The sequence below is a fragment of the Callithrix jacchus genome, chromosome 5 (genome assembly GCF_049354715.1).
Source record: "Callithrix jacchus isolate 240 chromosome 5, calJac240_pri, whole genome shotgun sequence".
In the NCBI taxonomy this organism is placed as follows: domain Eukaryota; kingdom Metazoa; phylum Chordata; class Mammalia; order Primates; family Cebidae; genus Callithrix; species Callithrix jacchus.
The window spans coordinates 66,270,329-66,283,284 of NC_133506.1; the positions used below are offsets into that span (position 1 = coordinate 66,270,329).

The 12,956-nt window shown below is 52.3% G+C and overlaps 1 protein-coding gene across 4 annotated transcripts in view; it reads left to right on the plus strand.

Annotated features, from left to right (window-relative positions):
* RTN4RL1 (reticulon 4 receptor like 1) overlaps window positions 1-12,956 on the plus strand; it is a 91,334-nt gene that overhangs the window by 40,686 nt on the left and 37,692 nt on the right. For 2 of the 4 annotated variants that reach the window (XR_013535423.1, XM_054255598.2), the window contains exons 1-2: window positions 4,487-4,679; window positions 8,113-8,239. The exons of 1 other annotated variant lie outside the window; for it this stretch is intronic. The gene's annotated coding sequence lies outside the window, so the exon portion shown is untranslated. Of the gene's footprint in view, window positions 1-4,486; window positions 4,680-8,112; window positions 8,240-12,956 lie in introns of those variants that run through there. One more of the 4 variants, XR_013535424.1, reaches the window with a different exon arrangement.

The following is a 12,956-nucleotide window of genomic DNA, read 5'->3' on the forward strand; positions in this document are numbered from 1 at the left end:
GAAGGAGGGGGACCTAGGGCATTGGTGTAGGCATGCAGAGAATGAGCAGGCTAGGCCAGGAGCACAGGCTTGTGGAGTCCACCAGGCCTAGGTTCAAATCTAGGCCCCACTACTTGCCACTAACCTTCCAGGAATTTCCTTCCCCTGACACAGAAGAGTTTCATGATCAGTTAAAAAGGAACAAAGTACATTTGCCCCAAAGGGTCATCAACAGAATTAAATGAGCAGTGTATGAAGAATGCTTGTCGAATATAATGTGGGTATTCCTCCTGAGTGAACCACCTTTCTCCTGCTTTTCATTTTTCTTTTTTCTTTTTTTTGAGATGGAGTTTCGTTCTTGTCACCCAGGCTATTGAGCGCAGTGGCAGGATCTCGGCTCACTACAACCACCACCTCCGGGGTTCAAGCGATTCACCTGCCTCAGCCTCCCAAGTAGCTGGGATTACATGTGTGGACCACCACCCCCAGCTAATTTTTGTATTTTTAGTAGAGACAGGGTTTCCTCATGTTGGCCAGGCTGGTCTCGAACTCCTAAGCTCAGGTGATCCACCTGCCTTGGCCTCCCATAGCAGTGGGATTGCAGGCGTGGGCTTCCGTGCACAGCTCTACTGTTTTTCCTGAAGGCCTGGGGGCAGTTCTCAGACCTGCAGAAGATGAAAGTCTCAGAAAGAATCAGAATGCTAAAGTTGGAAGGAATTTTGAGAACACCTCATGCAAAGCTCAGTAAAGGTTTGGGGAAGTGACTTAGATGGGGCCAGGCACCATGGCCCCTGCCTTCAGTCCCAGCACTTTGGGAGTCTTAAGGAGGGAGGGTCCCTTGAGTCCAGGAGTTTGAGGCTTCTGTGAGCTGTGATTGAGCCACTGCACTCCAGCCTGTTCAACAGAGCCAGACTCAAAAGAAAAGCAGCAGCAGCCGGGATGGAGCTCAGCCTCTCCCTGTGACCCGTGATGCAGCTTCACGTCATGCTGCTTCCATGGCATAGCAGTGGCCTTGATCGGCTTCTCAGGCTCCTCCAGGGCACCTGGCGGGCCTCAGGCCTCCACAGGTCCCTAGCATGATAGGCAGGTGCATTTAAGAGAGAGATGATACATCCTTCTCTAAAGGAGCCCCATTCAAAATGATCAAGAACTTTTTTGGGGGCTGGGAGTGGTGGCTCACACCTGTAATCCCAGCACTTTGGGAGGCCTAGGCGGGCAGATCACGAGGTCAAGAGATCAAGATCATCCTGGCCAACATGGTGAAACCTCGTCTTTACTAAAAATACAAAAATTAGCTGGGCGTAGTGGCGTGTGCTTGTAGTGCCAGCTCCTTGGGAGACTGAGGCAGGAGAATTGCTTGAACCTGAGAGGCAGAAGTTGCAGTGAGCCGAGATCGCACCACTGCACTCCAGTTTAGGCAACAGAGCAAGACTCCGTCTCAAAAAAAAAAAGAACTTTTTTGGACTCTGTGATATTGCGACAAAATGGGGGAAAGGGAGGTGCTGCCCACCCCAACCACCTGCATTTGGTGTATACAGCCAGCCTGAGACAAGATCTGGGGGTTTCCTTGGCCTCAGGGCTCCGGCCAGCCCTTATTCTAGCCTGGTTCTGCCAGGGGAAACTAGCTTACACGTCCCAGCTGGGAGCAGGGAGCCAGCCTTGGTGTAGGTGGGAGTCTGTGGGCTTTGGCATTCTGGGCCAGATGCAGATTAGGTGGAGCCTGAAGGAAGCTGAGGCTGGAGGATTGCTTCAGCCCAGGAGTTCTGGGCTGTAGTGCGCTATGCCGATCAGGTGTCTGCACTAAGTTCAGCATCAATATAGTGACCTCCCAGTAGCGGGGGACCACCAGGCTGCCCAAGGAGGGGTGAACCCGGCCAGGTCGGAAACAGAGCAGGTCAAAACTGCCGTGCTGATCGGTAGTGGGATCGCTCCTGTGAATAGCCACTGCACTCCAGCCTGGGCAACATAGCAAGACCCTGTCTCTTAAAAAAAAAAAAGTATAGAACACAATAATGAAGTGGGAGGGAGGCAGATAACCAGAGCACCACTGTTAGCGAGTTGTGTTTGCTCTCAAAGCTTTTACAAAGCCCATGTAAACATTAATGTCAAAAGCTGCCTGGGATCCTATGGAATTGGAATTTGTCTTTTTAAGAAAATGTATCAGACCAGGCATGGGGGCTCATGCCTGTAATCTCAGCGCTTTGGGAGGCCAAGGCAGGCAGAGCACTTGAGCCCAGGAGTTCCAGGCCAGGCTGGGCAACATAGTGAGGTCCTGTCTCTACAAAAAAATACAAAAATTAGCTGAGCGTGGTGGCACGAGCTTGTAGTACCACTTACTAGAGAGGCTGAGCAAGAGAGTGAGGCCCTGTCTCAAATGAAAAAAAAAAAAAGGAAAAAAAATATATGTCTGAGCCAAGTGGATTTGGAGTACTGGAATTTTAAGACAGTCCCAGGCCAGTGTGTGTGGGAAGGAGTCTGGGCCTTCAGCTCCTGGGACTCAGCCTGGCTTCTCAGGAGCATCCCAAAAGGTTGGACAGGGTTTGCCTGAAGAACAAGGATTTCCTTCTCCACACCATTCTGGGTCTGAGTACTTTCACGCTTGGCCTGCCTAGCGGTAAGCAGCAGTCAAGGGTGGAGGAGAAGGGAACGGGTGAGGAGGTGCTCTCCAAAGAGAAGAGCCGCCCCACTGGACAAAGGGCTGCACTTGGCTGGCCTGTCTCCCCTTTACTGTCCTGGTCTGTGCCTGGCCATGCTGAATTGCAGGTGAGCAATGATTGCTTCAGGAAGGCAGAGATCTTAGTATAGGCTGATGAAGATTCCCATGGGGAATGCTACTTAGAGGGAGAGTGGAAAGCTAGGAAAGAAGGGTGAGTGACTTGGGCAGGTAGGCAAAGTCTTGAGTGATACCCACAACCCACACACCCCCACTCAGCATTTCTTTTTTCTCCTCCTTCTCCTTCTTCTTTTTGAGACAAGGTTTTGCTCTGTCACCCAGGCTGGAGTGCAGTGGCACACTCATAGCTCACTGCAACCTCGACCTCAAGCAATCCTCCCACCTCAGCCTCCTGATAGCTGGGACCACAGGCATGTGCCACCATGCCTGGATAATTTTTTATATTTGTTTTGTAGAGATGGGGTCTTTGTTTGTTTGAGACAGAGTCTGGCTCTGCTGCCCAGGCTGGGGTGCAGTGGCGCTATCTCTGCTCACTACAGTCTTCGCCTTCCAGGTTCAAGCCATTCTCCTGCCTCAGCCTCTCAAGTAGCTGGGACTACAGGCGTGCACCACCACGCCCAGTTAATTTTTGTATTTTTAGTAGAGATGGTGTTTCACCATGTTGGCCAGGCTGGTCTCGAACTCCTGACCTGAAGGGATTCGCTCACCTCGGCCTCCCAATGTGTTGGCATTACAGGTGTGAGCCACTGTGCCTGGCCTCAGAGTTTCTTTAGGATTGTTGGAAATGGTGCTAGGAGGCAGCAGTGCTAGGGCATACCTTCTGCTGGCCGGGCATGATTACCACGTGGGGAAGCCAGGGAGCCCACTGCCCTTCTCCAGCCCCCACCTCTGAGAGGTCACCTGCACAGGTTACTGGAAGTGGGGTGTGGTGGGGAGCTTGGACACTGTGGTGGAATTTCCCCAGCAACACACTGACTGAGCCTGAGGGCAACAGCTTCCAGCTCCCAGTGGAACCATTTCTTTCTCTGAGTTTCGTGGGGGGCTATTTGCTGATGAGCACAGTGCTCATGTTCTACGTGCACTACTTCACTGAATCCGCACAGCAGCCTTATAAGGTGGGTCCACCCCCTCCCTGCTCCCCATTTGCTGGATGAGCAAACTGAGAGGCTGCAAGGCTAGCTCAAGGTTACAGTCACTGGCGGGAATCCAGATGCAGGCCTAATTCCAAGTAAGAGCGTTAGCCACTGTCCTCCGCTGTTGCCAGGCGGCCGCGGAGAGCCCACCTGGAGCTTCCGCCTGGGTGGCTGCTGCAGAAATCCGCCACGCCTCTCCTCGGAAGGCGTCTGCTCCATGAGCCCCTCCCTGCTCTGGGAACAGGAGAAGGTGTCTGTGTGGGCCAAAGGAGAGCCCAGGTCCTGGAGAGGGAGGTGCCTCTGGTCTCCATTCTTGGGTTCCCCTGAAGTGCTGGCTTTGGGTCCTGGTGGGGTGGGGAACCTGGAGGCCGGCCTGCACGGGTCGGGGCTCTTGGTCACTGATTTCGAGGCCGGTGAAGAGACGCCTGGAGACTGCAGAGGCGGCAGGAGCAGTGGGGTTAAATGCAGCCAGCAGGGCCTGGCAGCCGCCCCAACCTTGACCCCATAGGCAGGGCGCAGGAGGCGGGGCCGCTGGAGGGCTGCGGTGCGCGCCGGTGCGGGGTGCAGGATGCGGGGTGTGAGGTGCAGAATGAGGGTGGGGCTGCCGGATGCGGGGTGCAGGGTGCGGGATTCTGGTTGGCTCCCGGGAACGCCGCTCGCCCTATCACACGCCTGCGCGGTTGCCAGGCAACTGGACAGCGTAGTAACACCTCGGTGAGGGCCAGGAGGGGATTTTATCTGCTGCTCAGAAGTCTCTCCTCAGAAGCTGGGGACTGAGGGCACTGGTTTCCCTCCGCAGAGGGACCTCCTCCCGCCCCCACTTACCGCTCCCCTCCCCCAGCCCCAGGCCTCGCGGGCTCTAGCCGCCCCAGGACTCCCAGCGGCAGGTGCAGGTCACTCCTGGGTCCCAGACACCTCAGGCGGGCGGGCAGGGGGCAGTGGGCGGCTCTCCACCCCGCTTTTGTTTGGGGACAGTCATCAGCGGGGGTGGGGACTTCCGCCTGAGACAAGGTGGTGGGTCCAGGGAGAACCCCGAAGGTGGGGAAGGGCAGGCTCCAAGGTCAACGGGGTCACCAGCACTGCTGCCGGCCTCAGAACTACCTTGGGGTGGAACGACCTTGGGGTGGGTGTGGGGCGCCCTTGGGCCTGACTCTGCCTTTCTATTTCCTGGGTGTTCCCTAGACTCCAGACTCTGCCTCGCACCTTCCCAGCGTCTCACCCATCTGTGCACACCTGCACTATTCCCGCACTTCTGTTTTCTTCCGTGGATTGACCCATTTTCACTTAGATAAATGTACCTTAAAACGAAACTTGATAAAGCATCTTTAAGTGGAGAGACAGTAGCTATCACTTGCCATAAATAGAAAGTGACTGTAAAAATAAATACAAAGAAACAAAATGTGATTAAATTGTAGCACACAGTCTGATCTGAGAGAGCCATAATGATAACAAAGTAACTGCGTATTAAGCACTTACTCAGTGCCAGGCACTAGCTAAGCACTGTACATGGACTGGCTCATTTGCTCTCCCATTTTGCAGATACAGATGCTGAGGTTCAGAGAAGCTAAGGGCTCTGGTCAGGAGCACATAGATGCTGAATGACAAGTTGAGTCTGAACCAAGTTCCACCAGAATGCTGGGCTTGAACCATGGCCGGTGCTGTCTCTGGACGGTGTCGCCCCTGGCTTCCTGCCCTGGGGACTGGGCGGGGGTCTTTTTCCAGCATTGAGGCAATGGTTTTAGTTAGCCCCAACTGCAGTGGTTTTTGCCCAGATTCAGGGACTGTAACTAGGTACTCAGACAAACTGCACAGCCTTCCAACAGCCCTGGGAAGTACCCTACTTTAGCTCAGAAACTGAGGCACCAGGAGGCCAAGCCACCTGCCCAAAGTCACACTGCTGCTGAGTGGCAGGGCCAGGTATGGGTTCTGTTTCCCCGTCTGCAGCACCAGCACTATCTTAAACCTCTTTGTAACTCCCTCAGCCTCATGCTGAGAGAAGATCCTTTCATCCTTAGCAAACCTTACAGTGAAACTGAGACTTCTGCCAGGTGCGGTGGCTCACACCTGTAATCCCAGCACTTTGGGAGGGAGAGGAGGGTCGATCACGAGGTCAGGAGTTCAAGACCAGACTGGCCAGTATGGTGAAACCCCATCTCTACTAAAAATATGAAAATTAGCCAGACATGGTGACATGCACCTGTAATCCCAGCTACTTGGGAGGCTGAGGCAGAAAAATCTCTTGAACCCAAGAGGTGGAGGTTGCAGTGAGCTGAGATCACACCACTGCACTCCAGCCTGGATGACAGAGTGAGACTCTGTCTCGAAAAAAAAAAAAAAAAAAAAAATCACCTGGGCATGGTGGCACCTGTCTGTAATCCCAGCTACTTGGGAGGCTGAGGCAGGAGAATTGCTTGAACTGGACTGGGACCCGGGAGGTGGAGGTTGCAGTGAGCCGAGATTGCGCCACTGCACTCCAGCCTGAGCTAGAGTGAGATTCCATTTCAAAAAAAAAGAAAGAAAAACAGAAAGAAACTGAGACTTCTCACAGAGAATCAAATCTCCATCAGGGGAAAGTGTCCATTATTTGAACCCAGGTGAGGCTGTAAGTGGACACCTCTTCAGAGAGAACCTTGACCACCTTCTTCCTCCTCCTCCTCCCCTTCTTCTTCTTCTTCTTTCTTCTTTCTTCTTTCTTCTTCTTCCTCTTCCTCTTTTGAGATGGAGTTTTGCTCTTGTTGCCCAGGCTGGAGTGCAATGGCACAATCTTGGCTCACCACAACCTGGGTTCAAGTGATTTTCCTGCCTCAGCTTCCCAAGTAGCTGGGATTACAGGCATGTGCCACCACGCCTGGCTAACTTTGCATTTTTAGTAGAGACAGGGTTTCTCCACGTTGGTCAGGCTGGTCTCGAACTCCTGACCTCAGGTGATCCACCCGCCTCAGCCTCCCAAAGTGCTGGGATTACAGGTATGAGCCACTGTGCCCAGCCTGGAACCATGACCATCTAGGGGTGACTGAAGACCCCTGGGGCCAGCCCCTTGCCCCTGGGCCTCCCTGGGCCTCAGCAAGACTCCTGTAGGCCTGGGCAGGGGCTTCTGTTTGGCATTGCAATTATCCCTTCTGGGAATATAGTCTATCATTCCCATCAAAATGAGTGACTGCACTTCTCACTCCAGAGCTGGCTCATTCTCACCTGAAAGAGAAAGAACAAGGGTACATTTGGAGAGGGAAGAAAATCTTAGGTTATTTTTAAAAGGCATTTTGAGCAAGTGCTGAACAGAATTCAAGAAAATTGCCTTAAAGACCTTTTCTTTGCAGGGATGTTGTTTCTCATGGCTTCCAACTATCTGGAAACTTAACTGCACGTTTGTACAGACTACTGTTTTTATTTATTCTGGTCTCAGAGGTGGGCTTTGGAGATTGTGCTGTCTCTGTAATGGCTTTCTTTATCTCAAACAAATTTCACACACCTGTGAGGTAGATCGGCTTGAAGGAAACTGTCAGAATTGGCTCTCGATTCAGTAAATCTGCAAACGGTGCAGGGTTCAGTGAGATGATGCGGCCTTAGCTTGTCTTGAGCCTCCTGTCATGAGGGTGCAGCCCAGTCCTCCTTCCACCAAAGCTTACTTGCTTTCTTTCCTTCTTTCTTTCTTTTCTTTTTTTTTTTTTTTTTTTTTGACACAGAGTCTTGCACTGTCTCAAAGGCTGGAGTGGCGCAGTGCTACAATCTCGGCTTACGGCAACCTCCACCTCCTGAGGTCAAGCGATTCTCCTGCCTTAGCCTCTCAAATAGCTGGGATTACAGGCACCCGCCACCACACCTGGCTCATTTTTGTATTTTTAGTAGAGACAGGGTTTCAACATGTTGGCCAGGATGGTCTCAAACTCCTGACCTCAAGTGATCCACCTGCCTCAGTCTCCCAAAGTGCTGGGATGACAAGTGTGAGCCACCGCGGCTGGCTACCCAAAACTCTGCTCTGAGCTGCAGAGTCTCGGACCACATCTTTGATGAAACCCTTTCACTTACCCCAAGCAAGGAGCCAGTCAGGGTTGGAGAGACCAATTTCTTTTTTTTTACTATTATTTTTTATTGCATTCTAGATTTTGGGGTACATGTGAAGAGCATGCAAGATTGTTGCATAGGTACACACATGGCAGCGTAATTTGCTGCCTTCCTCCCCTTCACCTATATCTGGCATTTCTCCCCATGCTATCTCTCCCCAACTCCCCACCCCGGAAAGACCAATTTCTATGTGGGTGTTTGGGGCCTTGTAGGTAAAGACGCTAGTAAGAGGCTTTATATTATTTATATATTTATTTTTTAAAGATGGGGTTTCACCATGTTCGTCAGGCTGATCTTGAACTCCCAACCTCAGGTGATCTGCCCACCTTGGCCTCCAAAGTGCTTGGATTACAGGCGTGAGCCACCACGCCCAGCCATAAGAGACTTTTAGGTGAGTCGTAGAACAGCTTCTCTCTGCTGGGGATGTCCTCAGTCTCGTGTGACATGTCTTCTCTCAAAACTAGAAAGTCTATGTTGGGGTCAGAACTGTGAGGAGAGCAAGGTAGGAGCTGGATCGCCATAGGTGGGATTGCCGCAGGTGCCGACTCTCAGGGCAGTGGGGGCCCCTGGCTTCTACCCCGTGGAAGGATGGTAGTGGAGGGGCTACACTGAGCAGAGTGAGCCTCAGTGTGAATGCAGGCTGGCTCCTTCCCAGCTAGCGAAGGTGCAGGATCCCAGTGCCCCTCCGTCACCGCCAGGCCTGGGAAGGTGACCTGTGCTGATGCCACCAGTGGGCCCTTGCCCTCTGCCTTCAGATCCAGCCAGTGGGAGACTGAGGCAGGTGAGAGAGGGAGAGGGGAGAGTGAGGAGGAGAGTGACCGCTGGGCACCTACTCTGTGCCCTACAGGCTGGCACTGCCCCTGAGCAGTCTGGCTCCGGTCAGAGCCCGTCTCCACCTGGTGCCTCTGTTTGGATTCTCATTTCCGTCATTTCTAGTCCCTTTCTCTGCCCCTGACCCCAGTGGTTCCTGGCCTGTTATTTACTGTCCCGGCGGACGCCCCAGGCCTCACCCACACTTTTGTCAGTTGTCCCCTTATTAAACTCTCCTCAGATTGCCTAGTGACACTCAACTGACACCATGGTCCTGGACAAGTCACTGACTGCTCTAAGCTTTGGTTCCCTCTCATCTGTAAAATGAAGGGTTTGTTTTTGAGACAGTCTGACTCTGTTGCCCAGGCTGGAGCGCAGTGGTGCGATCTCAGCTCACCGCAACCTCCACCTACTGGGCTCAAGCGATCCTCCCACCTCTGCAGCTGGGATTACAGCAGCTCTGTGTCCCCATCCAGATCTCAACTGGAACTATAGACAAGTTGCTGGGGCTACAGACACAGACCACTGTGTCTGGCTTTTTTTTTTTTTTTTTTTTTGAGACAGAGTTTCGCTCTCGTTATCCAGGCTGGAGTGCAATGGTGCGATCTCGGCTCACCGAAACCTCCGCCTCCTGGGTTCAGGCAGTTCTCCTGCCTCAGCCTCCTGAGTAGCTGGGACTACAGGCACACGCCACCATGCCCGGCTAATTTTTTTGTATTTTTAGTAGAGACGGGGTTTCACCATGTTGACCAGGATGGTCTTGATCTCTTTACCTCATGATCCACCCACCTTGACCTCCCAAAGTGCTGGGATTACAGGCGTGAGCCACCTCGCCTGGCTGGCTATTTTTTTTTTTTTTTTTTGAGATGGAGTCTTGCTATGTTGTGTAGGCTGAAGTGAAGTGGCATGATCTCGGCTCACTGTAGCCTCCACCTCCCAGGTTCAAGCAATTCTCCTGCCTTGGCCTCCCAAGTAGCTGGGATTATAAGTGTGTGCAGCAAATTTTTTTATATTTTTAGTGGAGACAGGGTTTCACCATGTTGGCCAGGCTGGTCTCGAACTCCTGACCTTGTGATCTGCCCACCTCAGCCTCCCAAAGTGCTCAGATTACAGATGTGAGCCACTGTGCCAAGCCCCATGTCTGGCTAATTTTTTGTATTTGTAAAGATGGAGATTCACCCTGTTGCCCAAGCTGAAAAGCTTTAATGTTAAACAGTTTCCATGTGTGATGGGAATGAGAACTAAACTTAACCTCCTCCCCCCAACTATTGCTCTTTTTAATTCAATGTATCATTGTATGCAGAGTGTAACCTTGACCCTCAAGGTAACAGGAGGGGCTTGGGCCAGCCCTCAGAGACAGAAATGGTGGGGACGGGACTGGTCAGTCACCTCTGTCCTTGGACCAACGGCAGTCTCCTACCCTACTTTCTGCTTTCTGCTCATTAGCTGGGCATTGCTGACCAGGGGCCTGGTTTGGGTGGAGGATACCAGGGCAGCAGTATCCTGGGGAACTTTAAGAAGCTGGGATTTATTTTGTCCTGTGATCTCTGTAGAAGCTGTCCATCCTACTCATACATGTCCGTGCTTTTGGGTCTTTTTTTTTTTTTAGACAGAATTTTGCTCTTGTCGCCCAGTCTGGAGTGCAATGGTGAGATCTGTGCTCATTGCAACCTCAGCCCCCCAGGCTCAAGCGATTCTCCTGCCTCAGCCTCCCAAGTAGCTGGGATTACAAGTGTTTGCCACCACGCCCAGCTAATTTTTTTGTATTTTTGGTAGAGATGGGGTTTTGCCATGTTGGCCAAGCTGGTCTCGAACTCCTGACCTCAAGTGATGCGCCTGCCTCAGCCTCCCAAAGTGCTGGGATGACGAGCATGAGCTGCTGCGGCCGGCCTAATCTTTATTGCTATTGGGAAAGAAAGCATCCTCAGATTTCCTGCAACATGGTATCCTCTGAGAATGTAAAAGAAAGAAACAGATGACACTTGATATCCCCGCTGGAGCAGCAGGTGGGGGTTGGACTCGATTGGGTTCTGATGCCGCATTTCATTTCGGAGGCTGCTCCATCTGCAGAGAGGAGGCAGGTCCCGTTCCAGCCAGGCCCTCTCTGTGTCATTTGGTTTTGGGGGCTGAGGATTCAGGAAACAAAAGAATCGCAGAGACATTGGGCCTGTGGAGAAGTCTGGGAACAGTTAGTGTGGGTGCCAGTGCCTGTCTGGAAGGTGAGAAAGACGTGGACGATGGGTCTCTGCTCTCAAGGGCTTCCTGCTGATCTGGGAAGTTAACATTTACTCAGGAAATTATGAGAACTCCAGGCAGGCCAGGCGGGAACACAGGCATGAGTTGGGGGAGGCCAGGGTGGGGAAGTCTCCAGGGAGAAGGGAGACTTGACCTTCGGATGGAGACAGAGGGGAGAGAGGCCGTTTCAGGGGAGGGACCACAAAGTGGGAAGAGTCAAGGGTGGCCAGGCTGAAGGGAGCAGAAGGTGTGGTTTGACAGCAGCCAGAAGTCTCATGTGGGGCATAGTTATGACTCTGGCTTCTTCAGGGCCTTGAAGCCCAGCAGGGAGTAGGACTGTGGGAACACTTAGAGAGGGCTTTTATTTTACTTTATTTACTTATTTATTTATTATTTTTGAGATGGAGTCTTGCTCTGTTACCCAGGCTGAAGTGCAGTGATGCAATTGTGGCTCTCTGCAACCTCCACCTCCCAGGTTCAAGAGATTCTCCTGCCTCAGCCTCCGGAGTAGCTGGGACCACAGGCGCGTGCCACCACACCTGGATAATTTTTGTATTTTTAGTAGAGATGGGGTTTCACCACGTTGGCCAGGCTGGTTTTAAACTCCTGACCTTGTGATCCACCCATCTCAGCCTCTGACCGTGCTGGGATTACAGGCTCAGGCCACCTCACCTGGCCTATTTTACTTGATTTTTTGAGACAGGATCTTGCTCTTGCTGGAGTGCCATGGTGTGATCACTTCACTGCAGCCTTGACCTGCTGGGCCCAAGTGATCTTCCCACCTCAGCCTCCCAAGTAGCTGGGACTACAGGTGTATGTCACCATGCCCGGCTAATGTTTACATCTTTTTGTAGAGACGGGGTCTCCATATGTTGCCCAAGCTGGTCTCCAACTCCTGGGCTCAAGCAGTCCTCCCACCTCGGCCTCCTGAAGTGCTGGGATGACAGGGTTGAACTGCGATTCCTGGCCAAGTGCGTGGCTTTGTGGTCAGACCTTCCTCGGAGTCTGGGTTCTGCCTCTTCGTAGTTGTTCCTTCACCTCTTTGAGCCTCTGCTTCCTCATCTATGAAAGTGAACTGAGTAGTAGTGTACTGGCCCATTTCCACACTGCTATTAGGAAATACTCGAGACTGGGTGATTTATAAAGCAAAGAAGTTTAGTTGACCCACAGTTCTGCATGACTGGGGAGGTCTCAAAAAACTTACAGTCATGGCAGAAGGGGGAAGCAAACACATCCTTCTTCACAAGGCTACTGGAGCGAGAGCACGTGAAGGAGGAACTGTCAAACGTGTATAAACCATCGGATCTCATGAGAACTCACTATCATGAGATCAGCATGAGGGAACCGCCCCCGTGATCCAATCACCCCCCCACCCTGATACATAAAAATTACAATAAGGGTTAAGATCTGGGTGGGGACTCAGAGCCAAACTGTACTAAGTTTGCCGTGTCTGCCCTGCAGTGTGTTTGGTACAAGGTCAAGTACTGGGTGTGATGCGCCTCCACAGTCGCTGCCACTTGTTGAGCTCTCACTCAAGGGCAGCTGTCACTAGTACGCTGCGAAAGTGTGAGTGGTTATGTGTAGGCTCACTTCTCTGGGGAGAGGGTCTCCTACAGCTTTCATGAGATTCCTTAAGGGGTCCCTGATTCAAAAAATGTTAAGCACCACTCACTGCTTGAGAGGTTTAAAAATAGAGGAGCGTTAGGCAGCAGAGAGCAGTGTTGATGTGAACTGAACGCAATGGGGGCCTGGGGGCAGGGGAGCCAGCTTACAGCCCTTCTGTCCATCTGTTGGATCCACCGTCCTTCCCTCCATTCCCTCGGTTATCAGGGGTTGCTGAGCACTGGATCTGACAGGCCCCTGCTAGATGCCAAGGGCACAGAGACGAAAAACACAGTGTCCGCAGGGAAGGAGGCTGTGTCATGGCCAATCCCCAAAGATGGCCCCCATCCCTCCTGCCACGCCTGTCTCATGAGGGCCCCTTCCCGCCTGGAATCTGGGCTGGCTGTGTGGCTGGAGCTAACTGGTAGAATGCGGTGGAAGTAAGGCTGTGTGAGTTCTGG